Genomic DNA, 17924 nt, shown 5'->3' with positions numbered 1-17924 from the left:
TTCATTTTATTTTAATTTTGTTTTTCCCTTAACATAGGGGCCCCGATAAATTACTGTTTGTAGCCCACAGTACTGTAGGGAATTTTGTTAAATTTAAAAACAATCAGGTTTGAAAAAAAAAAAAAAAAATGATAAAGCCCCATCAACACTATAAAATTTGTAACGTGAATAGTAATTCTTTTTGGGGAAATGCAAACATTGCCATTGCTTGATAAAATTTAAAAAGGCAGTCTGAAGAATCTAAAAAACCCCCGCCACTATTACAGATAGTGAAAGGTAAACCTTTGGCCCCTTTACTGTGACCTTGACCTTGAAGACTGGCGACCCATAAATTTTCACATCGTCCGGGTGGGGGGATTTATTTTAATTTCCAAATTTCTGAAAATCCTAAAAAAGGGGGTTTTGGAGATACAAGCTAAAAACCCTTGGGCCTTGAGTTGGGCCTTGGGGCCCCCATGAGTTCTTGATGAGGTAAATTTGACCCAAGTTTAATGAAATCCTTCAAAAGGGTTTTTGGGGAAAACAGAAAGAACACAAAAAGGAAGGTTCCAAAAACCTTTTACCCAAGGGTTGGGACCCTTGAAAACCTTTACCGGCCAAAAGGCGACTCATCAAATTTTGCACAAACGTCTTGATGAGTGATCCTTTGAAAACAAGTTTTTATGAAAATCCTTCAAAAAGGGGGTTTTGGAGATCAAAGACGGAAAACCCAAAAAGGGAAAGGGTTTAAACCTTTTACCCCTTTATTTTTGACCCTTTACCTTTTAGCCCGGGCATGGCTTACCCTTTAAATTCTGGGACATCGTCTTGATGAGGTTATAATTTAAAACCCCTTTTCATAAATTTTCCCCTTTAAAAAAAGGGTTTTTAAGGGGATACTGGGGGGGCGGGGCCACGAAAAATGGTACCTTTAAAAACCCTTTGACTTTAAAAAAGGGTTTTTTGGGAAAAACCCGGGGGCATTGAAACCGCATGGCCCGACTTTATGGGGTTTTTGCACACTTTTTGATGAAAGGGGATAGTGATTTTAAGTTTCTTTATTAACCCTTTAAAAGGGGGGGAGGAAACCCGAGCGGACCAAAAGAAATGGAAAGGGTCAAACCAAAAAAAATTTTCCCCTTTGATTTTTTTTTGGGGTTTTGAAAAAACCCTTGACCTTAGCCGAAAAATGGGTGACTCTGGGTTCTAACCAAAAATTTTTCCCTTTATGAGGTGATCAATTTTTGACCCAAGTTTCATGAAAAACCTCCCAAGGGGGGTTTAAAGGGGAGAAATTTTCAAGGCGGCGGACACCCCCAAAAAATTTAAAAAAAAAAACCAACGCAAACCAAAAAATTCCTAAAAAAAAAACCCCCCCCCAAAAATTGGACGGGGGAAATTTAAATTTCTGGACCCGGGGTAAGGAGTTTTTTTTTAAAAGGGAGGAGTTTCCGAGAGTGGAAAATTCTGCATATACTATGCTGAATACATCTCAAAACTCGTTTGGGCGAAAAAATTTTAGAAAATATCAATTTCTACCCATTTTGCCACTTTTTCCTTTAAAAAAAAAATTATCAAACGGCACGGTCACAATTACATATTCCGATATTTTAAATGACTTTCCAAAGTAGGGGAGACATTTTTAAAAATCTTTTTTCCCTTTTTGTATGTTATAATTTTTTTTAAAAAGTGTGTCGGGAAACTAAAAAATGTGAAAATAAATTTGTTTGTTTTATTTAGGGCCACGGGAAAGAAAAACCATACATGCGGCATTTTCCCCCCCCGAAAAAAAACGCCGGGGCCCGATTTTTTTTTATATTCAGTTTTAAAATATCGAAAAAAATCGTACAAACAGGGCCATAATAAATTCATTTTCAATAAAAAAGTTTTTTTAAAACAATATTAAAAATGATGAAGGGTTTTCATTTGAGCTTTTTTTAAAAGATAACGGGCGCTTTCTTTTGGGGTTTTTTAAAGTTTACGCAGGGAAAATTTAAAAAACCCAAATTTTTTTTTAGGGGCACCCCCCTTTTCAAAAATAAATATTTTAAAATTATGGGGACTTTTCTCCAACAATTTGGGGGGGGGGGGGGGGGGGGGGGGGGGGGTGGGGGCCCCTCCAAAATCTAGAGGCTGTGGGTACTTGACCCTTTTCAAAATTTTATTCCCCGTGCAGAGGACCAAAAACGTTGACCAGAGGGATTTTTGGGGAGGGAAGATACAAAAAAAAGCTATTCTAGCAAAAAATATTTTTGTTCGAGAAAAATGCACGAGTTCTAAAAACGAGCGCAGGGTTTCTCGATGCAAACCAAAATTTCCTTTTTTTTTACATAAAGTTTTCAAAAATTAGTGTGGGAAAACGGGTCTGGGCCGGGGGTTTTACCCTTCTGTCCCAAATGTTTTTTTGTACTTTAATTTTCCGTAAAAAATAGTTATTTTATTAAAACTGGCCCCAAAAACCCCTTGGCATACGGGTTTGGACAACCTTCAATACCCTTTTAAAAACGGGGGCAACGAATTTTCCACCCCCCTTTCCGCAAACCCGGAAATTTCGATAAAACAAAAACCTAGGGTTTTGACTTTTCCAAATTTCCCCTGCAACTTAAAAAGTAGATCAAAAATTTTTAAAACTCAAGACTAATGCCAATTCCCCCTTTTATTAAAAAAATTTTCAAAAGGGTTTGGAAAAATTGGGTAATATACCAGAAAAGGTTTTTATTGAAACTATTGGTTTTTTTAATTTCCCCTTTGGGGTTATTAACCATACTTAGTTTTATTTGCAAAAATTTCAATTTAAATTTTTATGCTTCTATACCATGTAAGGGGTCATAACATCATCTGAAAAGCGGGAAACATCTGGGTTTTCTCTTTTAAATAAAGCATTTTGGGGCTTTTTTAAAAAAGGGGAAACTTCAAAACATATTTTAGTTTTATCCTAACGAGCAATTTCTCAAGGTAGTTTTGTTTAATCTTAGGGATTTTTAAAAAAGGGCTGAATTTTTGATTGAAAAAAAGTTTCCATTGAACCAAAGGTTAAGAAGTTTAAACAATTGAAACCCTTCAAAAAAAAAGGCTTTAAAAAAAAAACAGCTAAAAAATGCTCCCGCCCGATCCCCCGAAATTTTTTTACTTGGGGGGGCAAAACCCGTCCCAGAACCGGGAAAGAATTGGGTTTACCCCCCCCCCGAAAGGTGCAAAGCGAGGTTATTGGGGGAAGGGGAGCCCTTGCCCTGTTAGGGGGTGGGGTTTGGGTTTTCGGGGTATGAAATGGGTCCCCCTGGGGGCATTTATTGGTGGGGGTATCCCCCAAACTCCCCTGGGAAAACTTTGAAATACAGGAAAAGAAATGAAAGGCCCCCCCCCGGTGCAATTTTTGGGCCCCCCCCTTTTATTTTGAAAGGGAATGGGGGGGTTACTGCCCCCTCTTTTAGCTGGAAAGGTCAGGGGGGTTCCCCCCCTGGACAATTTTTAAAACGGTGTGAAATGGTTGGGCCCCTGGGGATGTTTCTGGGTCTAAATTGTGAGAAAAAATTATTTTTTTTCCTTTTTCCAAAAAATTGTCCTTTTATTAGTAATATAAATATAGGTCCCTTCTCACCCAAATTTTGGTTGAGGGGGGGGGGGGGGGGGGGGGAGGGATTGGAATTCCCCGGGGTTTTGCTGCTAAAAAATCAAAGCTGCTAGGGGCCCTTTTCTAAATTTCATTTTTGCTAGGCGGCCCCTTAAATGGGTTTTATTTTTTGCCCCACAATTTTTTCTTGCCCTCCCCAAAATATACCCAACCAAAAATATTTCCCGAAAATTTTTTAGTTTTTTTTTTTTTTTTTTTTTGAAAAAATCTCCCCCAACCTGGGAATTTTTCCCCTGTCTTTGGGTTTTGGGTTTTTATCTTTTCCCCCCCAAAACAAAAAACACAAAAAACGTGAAAACCCCCGTTAGACGACCCTTTTCATTAGATTAAAGCAACTGTTTAAAAAAAAAAACTATCTAGAAAAAAAAAACTAATTTCAAGCCCCAAAAGATTTTCCTTTATTTCTCGGAACCTCATAATAACCCATTGTTGATGTTTTAAAAAAAAAAACCAAAAACTCCTTTTGCCTTTTGTCCATCTATTGAAAATTTCCCTCCGGCCCTTTTTTTTGCCAATGCAAAAAAAAAAAAAAAAAAAAATCCCGCAACCAAAAAAAGCAAAGCATTTTAAAAAAAAAGTGGGGCGGGCACTTTTTAAAACAAAAAAAAGTGAATTTACGTCAAAATATTTTTTCTCTCGGGTTTGGGTTTGTTAGGTTTAGGGTTAGGGTTTAGTATTTTCCGAAAAATCCCAAAGGAAGGGGGAGGGTTAGGGTTTACAAAGCCAAAAAATCATTTTTTTGGAAATTTTTGCTTGATTGAAAAAAAAAAAAAAAATGTTTGTCAACTACTGGGAACACGGGGGAAAGGGGGGGGGGGGGGGGGGGGGGGGGGGGGGGAAAAGTTTTTATCCATGACACAAAAAAAAAAATTAAAAAACCCCGAAAGGGATGGATAACAGTACAAAATTTTTGAAATTTTTAGGGTCAAAGGGGTTTGGGTTTTTAGGAAAATGGCGCAACATATGGGTGTTAAAACCCAAACAAAAAATCAAAGCGCACGGGAATTTTTATTTTCTTTGGGGGGTAAAAAAAATTTATCAGAAATGCAAAATTTGTTTTCCAAAATGGGGGAAAAACGGAAAGACTTGTTTTTTATTTTTAAAAAAAAAAAACAAACCTAACCATTTTTATTTTTTTAAAAAGTTTTTTAAATCAAACCCGCCCCAATTAATTTTTTAAAACCATTTTTTACCCCCCCCCTTGCCCCCCCCCCCTAGCTGCCCCCCGGAAAAAACCCCCCCCCGGATTTTTCCAAAGAAGGAAAAAAATAGCAATACAACAACATATCCCAACTTTTAAATAATTTTATTTATCCTTTTGTTTTATTTCCCCGTCATACTTTGGGGCTTTTTTTTTTTTCTTTTCTTTTTTAATTTTTTTAAAAATTTTTATAATTGGGTTTTTTTTCGGAAAATAGGTTAAATTTTTTTTTAATATAATTTTCAAAAGGGGGGGAAAGGGCCGTTTCCTAATGTTTGGGAGAACTTGTGGCCCACCCGTTGCCCCCAAAAAATTTCAATTTAAATTTTTAATACCCATATGTTTCAGGTTTTAAAAATTTTTTTATAACAAAAAATTTTTTTAAAAAAAAAAAAATAAATTTTTTCTTAAATTTATTTATCCGTGTAAATGTTTAACTTTTTTATTATAGCAGGGATATTAATGCGGAAAACCCAGAAGGGGGGTTCAAAGTTAAAAAAAAAAAACTGACAAAAACAAAAACGAGCAGGTGCTTTTTTTTCCCCCAAAATTTTTGAATGTGAAAAAAAAAGATCATACCCATTCTAGGAAAAACCTTGCCCGCTTGGTTTTTTGTTTTAAAAAAAAAAGTAGAAACCCCCGTTGATAAAACCTCACAAAAATCCAAGATTTAAAAAGAATACGGAAAATTTTTTTTAAACTTTTTCCCACAGCTCTAAAGTGTTTTATAAAAATAAAGAATAAAACCCGGAAAAATGTGCCAATTTTTTCTTTGGGGTCCGGGACATACAATGGGAATATTGTAAAATTGAATTAATAACGAACTTGGGTAAAAACGGGACTGAGATCCGGGGGGCTGTTCCCCTAAACCCCCTTATAGGAAATTTCCCCCGAGTTTTTTTTTGAAAAAACGGGTTTTTTTCTCCTAGTTAAAAAGGGAACTAAAACCCGTTTTTTTTTTATTCCCCCCAAAATCTATCTTTAAATTTGAAATTTAAAAAACGCATATTTTTCCCCCCAAAAGGCCCCGGGGAATGGACTTTTTAACAATATCCCCATTCCCCAAATTTAGGCAAAATTTTTTTTAAAATTTTAAATTTCCCAAAGGGATTTTGTTTTTATCTTTTAATTTTTTATTTCCCCATGGAAAAAGGGGGGTCAGTTATCAAGGGCAAATTTTGGGGTTAAAAGGCCTTTTGGGCCAAAACCCTCACCGGTTTTTCCCTTTTTTCCCCCAAAACATCAAAATATTTTTCGGGTTTTTCTTTTTTGGGGCCCAAATGTGAAATAACCCGGGATCCAAAACTGAAAAAAATAATATTTGAGAAGGATGGCCTGCCTTTTTATTTGCAAGAAACAAGCTTCTTTGGGGGTTTAAAGAAAACCCACTATTTTAAAAGTCTTTTTTGGGCCATAAAAATTTAAAAACAAAATTAAATGTTAAAAAAAAAAAAAAAAAATTGGGATGCTTTGAAATTGCCCTTGGGAAAAGGAATTGGGTTTAAACCCTCTGGAAATTTTTTTTTAAAATCCAAAAACAAACAGGGCAATGTTTAAAAAATTTTGAGACAGGGAATTCAAAACAATTTAATAAATGGGGGTTTTTCCCCCCCCTTCCCCGGGAAAATTAATTTTAATATAAAACCCCGGGGGTTTTTTAAAAAGGGAAAAAAGCTTTTACCAAAAATTTCTAAAGTAATTGAGACCCGGTTCCTTGAACCCCCCATTTTAGTGCATTTTTATTTTTTGTTGAAAGCGAAAAAAAACCACGAATTCCGATTATAAGAAATTGAACCAAGGATTTTCCCCTCTTCCCTTTTAAAAACAAACCCCTTTTTAAAAATTTATGTATTTTTTAAAAATGAAATCTTTAAAAAAACCCCCCAAACCGGGGATGGGAATTTAAAAAGTGACATTACAATTTTGTACCCCTGCTACTATTAAAAACAAACCCCAGTTATTATAATGGTAATTTTTTTGCCAAATTTAATTCCAGATAAAAAAACCAGTACCAAAAATAAAAACCTGACCGGAAAATTTCCCTCTATTCAAAGAGGGCCGTCAGGGCCAAATAAACGCTCCCCTTCTCTTTAGTAAACTACACAAAAACATTATTAAAAAATCTGCGAAATTTTTTTTTAAAAAAATTTTTAACCTAAGGACAAACCCCTTTCGTGATGTGGCTATTCTTCGGGAAAAAAAACAACTATCAAATGAATAAAATTTCAAAAACAATTTGGGCAAAACAAAAAAAAAATAAAGGGGATCTTTTCTGGGGTTTACCCGCGGGGTTCCCGCAAATTTTGCCCTTTTTTTTGTGCAAAAAAGCAGGACCCCCAAAAGGTGCTAGATAGGGTTTTTTCCCCTAAAGGAAAACCGAATTTTATTTTAGGGGTAATTTTTTCTAAAAATTCTATAAAAAGTTTTGGGGGCAAAAAGAAAATTTAAAAAAAATAATTCCCCTAAAATTTTAAATTCCCCCCAAAAACTGAAATAACATAACCCCCAAAAAAGAAAAAATTTTCCCGCCATAACTCCGATATAAAAGGGGCCCAAAAGCTGGTTTAAAAAAAATGAGATCCTATATAAATTTTTTAAAAAAATTGTCTTTAAAAGTTTTGAACCCCCCCCAAAATAGTCTCCAACTGGGGTTTACAAAGGGTAAAAACACATTTTTTTTCCCCCAATTTAGGGGGTGTAAATTTCCAAATAAATGGTGCAAAAAAAGGGTTTTTTTTGAAAAAGGGAATTGAAAACTTATTATTTTTAAAAATTTTTGTGCAATTTATTTAAAATTAACCCAAAAAAAGTGGGCTCTATCGCGTTCACCACCTGATACAAAAGCGATCCGTCCGAAAGTGGTTTCCCACCGCCTTTACAGAATGGCCATACCTGTGGGGAAAGAAAGGGAAATTTCTGGGAAAAAGACTTTGGGGCTTAAAATAACAAATGTCCTGAAAGCATGTTTTAAAAAGAGTGCCCTCGGGCCTTTTTATAATGAATGATAAAATATATCAAAGTTTTTTTTACGGCAATGTATATTTAAGTGTCAAAATTTCAGAACAAATAAAATTAAAGTTTCTTTTTAAAAAAAATTAAAAAAAAAAAACCCCTTCGCGTCAAATTTTTAATTAATTTACCCCGACAAAAACATGATTATCCCGAGGAGAAATATTTCCCAAATGGGCACGGGTTTTTTTACGCAATACAAAAAGTATGATCTAATTGGGTTTACAAAAAAATTTACAGGGTTTGTACAAGTTGGGCATTTTTTATTAAATATTCCCATAAATTGGGGACACCTTTGCTTGCTCCTTCTTTTAACATTTGTTTTTTTTCCCCAAAACGTTTTTAAAGTTTTTTCAAAACCAAACCAACTGGCCTATGGGAAAACAAAAAAACATGTAGGGAAGTCAGTTATCATTCTTGGAATAGGTCTGCATTGTGTTTATAGACCTGTGAGAAGATTTGAAACCTCGCTCGCTACGCTCGCTCGGTTCACAAATCCCTCACAGGTCTATAAACACAATGCAGACCGATTTCTCGAACACTAACTATGACTTATCCTGAAATAAACTCCCGCAATATTTCACTTTTGTAACTAACACTTTACGAGGTTGCTTTCCCAAGACCGATAGAAATATATGTTTGTTCGGAGCAAACTATACTGTATTAGTATTAGATCTACCCTCTCACCGATAGCTAGTGACAGCTACGTCTATTTACTACCTGCGTTTGATGCAAACGCCCATTCGGTGAGCTTTTCTGAAATTGGCAGGATGATATGGATCTTACAAAAAAGCGGGATTAATGCCAAAAAAAAAGCACTGCTACGGATTAGATGGAACAAAATTTAGGCTCTTAATGTGATCTATTTTATGTCATGAAAATCACGAAAATATTTGTGGAGGACATTTACTTAGTAAATCTACTATTGTTACGATAGTAGATCTATATAATATTAACAAATTTGATAATAATAAATTATCAGTTAGAAACTTAGAATCTAGATACTTACAACTTATGTAGAGTCTATAAGGCGCCTCGAAAAGATGTTTCTGCTCTGTCGTCATAACACGTGCGATGACGTAGATAAAAATGACGTCATCCGGCCCAGCGTCTTCACCGCCGCCATTTGTGATATAATACAGCTAAGCCTAAGGTAAATTCACCTTTATATTTATGTAAAATCTAAATGTTTTGTGTATTTACACTGTTGTTTAGGCCTAAGAAATTATTTGAATCGATACCGAGCATCTTTGAGTTGATCTTTCGTCTGTTCTAGTTGTAGGCCTACCATTTTGATTAAATATCACTGGTGCAGTGCACAGGTGCCAGACACATAACCAAATATTTTACTTAATAGACCTATATATGTATATAATAGTGGCAGACACATAACCAAATATTTTACTTAATAGACCTATATATGTATATAATAGCACAGACACATGGGGTCTTGAACCCCAAACCCCTCCAGCCCATGCAATGTTAAACTTATATGAACTTATTTGAAAATATATATAATCTCCCACTTATAAAGAAGGAAAAAATCGCTGCTTGCGCATGACACTCTATCTCATGTTGGTGAATATTTGTGCCGAGTAATTTCAAAATCCCTTTAAGGATTGCTGAGTTAGACTGGACAGGAATAAAACCCTTTTGGCTTTTGATTTCCTAGTGTTACCTTGACCTTGCAGCTTAGAGGGCTCGGGTGTTGCACACAACACATTGTCTCATCCAGGGGAATATGTGCAAACTGATATTTGAATCCTGTGTTGCATGACAAAGTTATAGACCGGACAGGAAAAGATGCCATTGACATTTGATCTTAAAGTGTGACCTTGACCTTTAAGCTAGGGTTCTATATATTTTATCTAATATTAAAATCCTTGATGGATGACAGAGTTCTGGATCGGACAGGAAAAAAAACCTACTAACTTTTGACCTCCAGTTATGACCTTGACCTATGAGTTAGGGGTCTGCCGGTTTTGTGTATGACACATCGTCTCGTCATGGGGAACATTTGTTCCAAAAAATATTAAAATCCTTTAATGAAAGACAGGAGTTATGGACCGGACACGAAACAGACCCGGTTCATGCTTTGTAAACATTTCACTGCCAAGTGTGACCTTGGTCTTTGAGCTGGGGTCTGAAAGTTGTGCATGACATATCGTCTTATTATGAGATACATTTGTGCCAAGTAATATTGAAATCCCTTCAAGGATGGCATAGTTATGGACCAGACAGGGAAAAAGCCCTGTTTACCTTTAACCTCCAATTGTGACCTTGACCTTTAAGCCAGGGACCTTGACCTTTGAGCTACAGACCTGGGTCTTGCGCGCGACACGTCGTCTTACTGTGGTACACATAATCATTCATGCCAAGTTATTTGAAAATCCATCCATGGATGACAAAGACATGGACCGGACACGCCCATCAATGCACTATCCTTTAACGTCTAAGCATGACCTTGACCTTTGAGCTACGGTACTGGGTCTTGCGCGCAACACGTCGTCTTACTGAGTCTGTGGTACACATTCATGCCAAGTTATTTGAAAATCCATCCATGGATGACAAAGACATGGACCGTACACGCCCATCAATGAACTATCCTTTAACGTCTAAGTGTGACCTTGACCTTTGAGCTACGGACCTGGGTCTTGCGCGCGACACGTCGTCTTACTGTGGTACACATTCATGCCAAGTTATTTGAAAATCCATCCATCGATGACAAAGATATGGACCGGACACGAAAAATGCGGACAGACTGACAGACCTACAGACTGATAGACGGTTCAAAAACTATATGCCTCCCTTCGGGGGCATAAAAACTCTGGCCTTATGTTATCAGTTCAAAGGTAGTAAAGCTTTTGGCTCATTCAGTGTTTAGTCATGTTTGACACTTTGTTAATATTTTGAATTAAATAGTGTGTCATAAAATTTTAATGGTAGTCTTTCTTGATATCACTGCTTTTTTCTTAAATATTGCCTATAACAATTAATCTTTACAGACTCTAATAGACAATAATATGTGTCTTGCGTGCTGTGCTGTGCTGCTGTGCTTAAATATGTATGAGTAATGCACTGGTAAGCTAATTACATTTTTAACCTACCTGTAGTGTATTAATTGTGCGACTATACGTAAGTTACACACTACCTCAAGTATGCAGTATATGCTAGGCCTCACCAATGTTTTGAGCCTGAAATGTTATTATATGCTTAATGTGAACTGTACAGTATTTTGTGTAACAACTATACAGGGCTCCAAGTAAGATGCGTATTAGCGTAAATTACGCTTTGAAATAATGCATATACGCATGTCTGCTGAATTTTTAGCGTATAAAAACGTACATGAAATAACAGAAACGCATGCAATGACTTTTTACTAGCGTAAACAAAATCTGAATCGTCTGGATGCTTTACATAACAGAGCACGATCGGCATTCATTCTGCCACATTGAACGTACACAGGCATTGAATGGTACTCTATAAACCTAGGTTAAACTATATTATACACTCAGTTCGTGCGTAAAACAAATTGTTGGGAATTAATATTGATGGTAAGGTAGTGTATTTTAAAGCAGTGTCGATTTAAAATATCAACTTCCAGTGCGGAATAAACAAAAATGTCTCTTTCTAAGAATGCATGTATAAGTGAACAAACAGATTCTTTTGGGGTCCATGTAAACAAAAGCGGAAACTAATATTTCCTGTCCATTTCTTGGCCTTAGAATAATACTGCTCTTCATTCAAAAAGGTGGTCAATCACATTTAAACAACATTTAATGACATTTTTTACTTTTTGTATATTCTGGTAGAGAATTATTTAAGGAACAAAAAGACCGATTACATAGAGTTAGATTCCTATTTGAAATGTATATTTTATTATTTTTATAAAATTTTGTAATTACTCCCCTTTAATATGAAAGTATATATAAAGCTGGGTATTTCTTTTTATTTCGATACAATGTCTAGTTTTACATTTGCATTTGATAGACATATCAACTATTGAACAATCTGAACTAAAATGCAAGTTTAAAAGCTGTGTGCAGCTTCTGAATTCATTTATTTCCAATCTATCTTGGTTGCGCAACCAAGATAGGCAAAGGGAGGTAATAATAATTTTTCAAACTTGCGTTTCTAATGAATTCCATCTAAATACATAATTTTTAATGCAAATATTTTACAAATATATTACAATATGTCTAATATTTATACATTTCCTTAGGCAAAGTATGTTTATCAAATTTATACTTATGATAAAATAACTCTATCTTGGTTGGGCAACCAGGATAGGAAAATGAAATTTTAAAAATACCTCCAGTGAAAATCTAATTTGTAATAAGTGTTAAGTGAACATAAATGAGTGTAAATGATCAGATACTAACGTTTCAAACAAATCCGTTACATGGCCAAAATCTGATTATCCACCTTTAAACTCGTAGGCGCTGCAACCGAAAACGTGATGGATGCCGCCATTTTTATTCGACGTAACCGCACGAAGTTCATCAATATATGGTATGTTTTGTATTAAAATAGCTTAGAATATCACGTTTCACGACTTGAATTACAGAAAATTTAAATCCTGAACTCCTGAAAATGAATGTTGCCTCTCGTCGGGCTTATGATCCAAAACAATGATTGTAAAAAAAAAAACGTTAATATAATTCATCAATCATGATAAAGATATAATTTTCTTTTCATTTTTTTCCATAGCTTTGAAGTAAATGAAATTAAGAGATTCATACATCTCCAAAAAGGGAAATTTGTAAATATCACAGTCAATTATTCTTACGTACAGCACCTATGTAAGAATACTTGACTGTGATATTTACAAATATTGAGCGATTTCAATTCAACGCCGATTTTTCTAGTTAATTATCATTATAATACATCAAAATGATATATTTATGTTTGAAATATATTATAAATATTCATAATCTACGAAGATTTGATCATTCCTATCAGGATTTGGGTAGATTTGGGTATTAGTGCCACCGATTGATAACTTCAACTTGCGCGTTAAATATTTTACACGGAACCAGTCGAGTAATACCCAACACAACTAAAAATAAACACTAGAATTCCACAAACTGTTCATGTTTAAGCTACTTTCGGATTGATTGCTTGTAAGTTCGCTGTCATTTTGATTTAAAACATTTTAGCATCTTCCTGGTCGGCAATTTGGTTGCGTGAAAATATGTACCGAAGCAATTTTCTGTACGTTTCAGATCATTATATTTATATGTGAAAAACATACATATGTAGTGAACGGGAACCCTGTTAGATCTTTAAATGCCCTTTTAATAGCTGCAAGGAACACTTTCATTATCCTCATCCTTTTTTTTTATTTTGATAATTGAAATTCTGCTCTTGAAAAGAAAAATCGTGCTCACAAGATAGAATAAGTCAGGAGTGTAACACTTTGTAACAAATCAGTTAAATGCCACCTTTAACAGGTTAATTCATACCTGGTATATTTAGTTATTTCGTGCTCTTAAAATCTCTTAAGACTGTACCATTTGTACAGTAATACATATCAACAATTCAGATAATAATAGTACTTACAGGTTTTATAATATTTCTATCAGCAATTAGAAAATTTCCCATTTTTTCCCCAAAATAAGAATTATTTCAACCTTACTGACATTTAATTGAATTAAAAAAAATCATTATCATTTCCTATTCCAATAAATGGTACTGCAAAACCAATATCAAACTGGAATTTACTTGTGACATTCAAAATTAGACCATGGTAAAACAATAAAAAAAAATAGTGTTACACTCCTGACATAACTTATAATCATGTTTGAAGAGCACAAGTGTAAAAAAACAGGAACTTATGTCACTGATGATATTTTCTGGGCAAGCACTTCTGAAAAAGACAGCAAGTAGTATTCATAAATGTACGATGAGTTAAGCAGATACTGCTAAATGCTAGTTAAGACATAAAAGTATTCAAGACATCAAGTTCTTTTATGATTACTGACGTCATTTCCTTTCCCTAACCTTTCAAATGATGTAGAGCTTTTAAAGTGTTACACTCCTGACAAACCAGCTTAATTTCATTGATACTTTACAAAAAGTTTAACACTAGTAGGTACACTATTTAGCTGCTATTGAACATTTAAATATAGATCTATTAAAATATAGGCCCAAGAAGTCTTGATATATTTTGCCTCATTATTTTTTACTTTACCCAAATCTAAAATTTCAGTTCAAAGAGTTGAAAACTCACAGAACATTTGAGTCTGAAATTGACATATATTGAAGGAAAGCAGGCAGAAATAAGTAACACACTAGACTTGTATAGTGTCTGCCTTTCGTCATTCATTGAGTATAAATCATCATATTTGAATTCCTTATTTTAATACTTTATATTTATTTATTCTATTGCATTTCTTACATTTTCAGTATCTAAAAGAATGAAATGAAAGTGCTCCTGCAATGCTCATATAGATGGAAATTTCAAATTGGCTGCCTCTGTATACATATAGGTAACTGATTGCTTTGTAGATGCTTAAGGCCTCACCAAATTAAAAAGTTGTTCATCGGATTTGCCACTTGTATATTTCCAGAAACACCAAAAAAAAATTGGCTTGCGCTCGCCCCATGGAAAAAAAATCCAGCTAAGATTTGTTGGTGTGCTTTAACTAAGTACTCTATACGGACATAACTGTGTACAAATGCTTATAAATAAATTCCAGTCCCAGATTGATATAAAATAGTCACTTAAATCACAATAAATACATTTCGTCTATAATATGTCATGATATACATGTATGCAACCAGTTACGCCATTTTATTCGGATTTATTTCATTGAAAATTGGATGAAAACTCTCACTAACTTATTTCATAACATCAGTCTACATTATTAGTCCCCTACTGGTTGAAAACCAGTTTCGGGGACTATAGGATTGCGCTTTTCCGTCATTCTGTCCGTCCGACCGTCCGTCAGCAATTTCATGTCTGGTCCATTATTAAACTCTGTCATCCATGAAGGGATTGTAATATTACTTGACATAAATGTTGAGACGACATGTCATGCGCAAAACTCAGACCCCTAGCTCAAAGGACAAGGTCACAATTGGAGGTCAAAGGGGGCTTTTTTCCTGTCTGGTCCATAACTCTCCCATCTATAAAGGGATTTTAATATTACTTGGCACAAATGTTCATCATAATAAGATGATGTGTCATGCACAACTTTCAGACCCCTAGCTCAAAGGTCAAGGTCACACTTGGCATGGGGACTGTTGCTCCCGGTGAAGACTTTAATAGTAAATAATTATTTTAAGCTTCAAGTCAAAAGCTTTTATTTAAGCAAAGATAATTAACTTTATCAAAAGTTTCGAAAACTGGAAAAGTACTGGAGCTAAAAATGCTACATTTTCATAAAAGTAAATACATATATTCAAGTCACATATCTCTTTCATGATTATGGGTTTAGGTTATGCAGTGTTGTATATTACATATTTTCTATCAGCATTTTCAAACGCATACATTACTTGATTACACTGTTACTGTACTGCATGCCAATGTTATTAACTTATTACCTTTTTTCACGAGTTCGCTTTGTTGTGTGCCTTCAGGTCAAAACGTACCCAACCCAAAATGTACCCATGTTTTGTCAATCCCTGTGAATTATTTATAATGTGAAAGGGCTGTACATTCTATTTCAAGGTTTTTATTAATCGAGAGAAAAAAACAAGAAGACAAATATATTTCTTCACTCTTAAAATTCACTCCCTGCTGATTTTCTCAAAAAAAAATCTTTTTTTTTTCTCTTGCCGCCTGATTTTTTTTCAGACAAAAATCCTATGAACAACTTTTTTTTTAATTTGGTGTGGCCTAAAACATTAATTTTGTACTTTTTGTGATATTGTAAAATTTAATAGACTTTGTTTAGCTGCAACATCTACTGTCAGAAAAAAACAAAAACAATCCAGATTATTATTATTGTAGAATAACATTAATTCAGCCAGTTAAAATGTCATTTATAAGGGGCTGACCATTTGATATCAGGGAGGTTGGTGCTTTCTTGGATTTGTTTTTAATTCTGAGTAGCTTTGCTTGAAAAAAGTATTCTGGCTTCAACATAATGAAAACAAGTCAGGACTTTCAAAGCCCGGAAGAAACAATTGTGGCTCCAGGTCAGATTAAAAAAAAAAAATATGGAGTCATGTGATGACAAAAACTGGGTCACTAGGTCAAACATGTTTACAAACTTTACACTGTTATGGTGTGTTAGTACAGTGTTTTCTCTTGTAAAGCTTATGAATTTGTGAAAAAGAATTATGCATATTCTGTTGTGTATAAAAATATTTTTGAAATTGTGAATTCAGAAACATTTTTAACTTATTTCTGGAATATCCTGGCCCCGGTTTCACAAAAAAACTTAAGTCTGTTGTAATGACTTAAACTCAATAGTGTACTCATCTTTTGACTTAAGTTGAGTAATTATTTGAGATGCGTTTCACGAACATTTTATCGACTCATGTAAGTACTCAAACCTTGAGTTGAGTCTGTTAATTTGAGACAGCTCTATGGCTTCCTCAAATTGTTGTTATCTACTCAAATATGGCCGACTTTGTAAGACGCCTCGAGAGATTGCGCCGTAGACAGCGAGTAGAAAGGGTTATACCCGATCGTATAAACCCTCTTGAGGATTTATCACGCTCCGAGATTAGGCAACGCTACAGATTCCATCCGGAATCTATTGTTTTTCTATTGGGAATGATTTTCAACGCGTTGGAGAGCCCGACTTTTCGTTCGTCTCCCCTTCCGCCCATGATATCTCTCCTGGTTACGCTCCAGTTTTTTGCCAGTGGAGCCCATTATCTTGTTATTGGAGACATTCACGGTGTTCTCAAGTCTTCGGTGTCTCGGCTGTTCGGAGAACCACAGCAGCAATTTGTTCACTAAGAGACAGATACATCAAATTCCCGAGGAAAGACGCTGCAAGAGCAATCCACAAAGAATTTTACAACATAGCAAGTAAGTATCGGACGAAGCGATATGATTGGTTTCCAATGTAAACAGTTACCACTTATTGACCCAAAGGTATAGTAAATACCCGAAAGTCTTAAATCGGATCAATACGTAACTTTCAAATTGTTGATAAAATTGTATTTATTTGAAAGTTACACACATAGATCTATCATGACAAAGTAATTTTACCGATTTATATTAACTTATGTATGGAAAAATAATGCCACATCTATTCTTAAATATTACTGTGATAGGCCCTTTTTCAAGAAATTGTACGAGTCCCATATTATCCTGGATATAAAGAACCAAATAAAAAAGTTTTTGTGCAATCCTCGAGGATATTTTTCTCAAGAAGATGTAAATAAATCCCTGAATTCATTATTTTTGATTTTGTGGCGTTTTTTTCTTGCATAAACTATATAGGATAGATGTGGTCATGAGGGGTGTAACCAGCCAACCCTACCCGTATTATACCTGAACATTGTTGTACAACCTCAACAAAACAATAAATATTGCTTTCATTTATACAGTATACATGATATAAACCCCTTGAATGTGCATGTAAATTAACACCGAATTTTCTCGAGCTGGCTACAGTTGTATCAAATGCTGGTGTACTACTCAGAGATATTGTATGCTGTTACACACATGGAAGTAAGTGTGGGTACCATGGACGAGGCACAAGACTGTTAATATACATCTATAATTCATCATCTCCACTCTTTCCTTATTCTAAACACTTACCTTTAAGATGTAATACAAGGTAGTATTCTTCTCTTTTATGTAAAATGCCAAGAAGAAATGCATAGCATTACAAGAGTGAATGCTAAGTTAATTCTGTTTTATGCCACTTTAAATGTATTTGTCTGGATCTGCACTGGATAAATACCCGCTGTTGTATGATGTCAATTCTCTGTGTTACAATGGTGATCATTGTAATTGATCATAAAATACATTTCACATAACTAACTAGAGACAGGTAAGAGGTATTTAAGTCAATATATCATGTGTTGAAGGTTATTTTTGAAGGTGAATGGGTAGGGTAGAGATTTCTCTGAAAAGTCTTCAGGAGTGTTCTTAAAGTTTAATTGTACAAATTCAATATTAGGTTTATATAAAAT

The 17924-nt window shown here is 34.7% G+C and overlaps 1 long non-coding RNA gene across 1 annotated transcript in view; it reads left to right on the top strand.

Moving 5' to 3' along the window:
- The first annotated feature begins 12639 nt into the window (after positions 1-12639).
- Positions 12640-17924, top strand: part of LOC123545575 (uncharacterized) — a 45485-nt gene continuing 40200 nt past the window's right edge. The window contains exons 1-2 of the long non-coding RNA XR_008370058.1: positions 12640-12943; positions 14229-14311. This is a non-coding gene — a long non-coding RNA (uncharacterized LOC123545575). The remainder of the gene's footprint in view (positions 12944-14228; positions 14312-17924) is intronic.

Source organism: Mercenaria mercenaria, chromosome 3 (genome assembly GCF_021730395.1).
Source record: "Mercenaria mercenaria strain notata chromosome 3, MADL_Memer_1, whole genome shotgun sequence".
Classification (NCBI taxonomy): domain Eukaryota; kingdom Metazoa; phylum Mollusca; class Bivalvia; order Venerida; family Veneridae; genus Mercenaria; species Mercenaria mercenaria.
The sequence above is the reverse complement of the archived record's forward strand: the minus strand, read 5'-3'. Positions and strand labels throughout refer to the sequence as shown.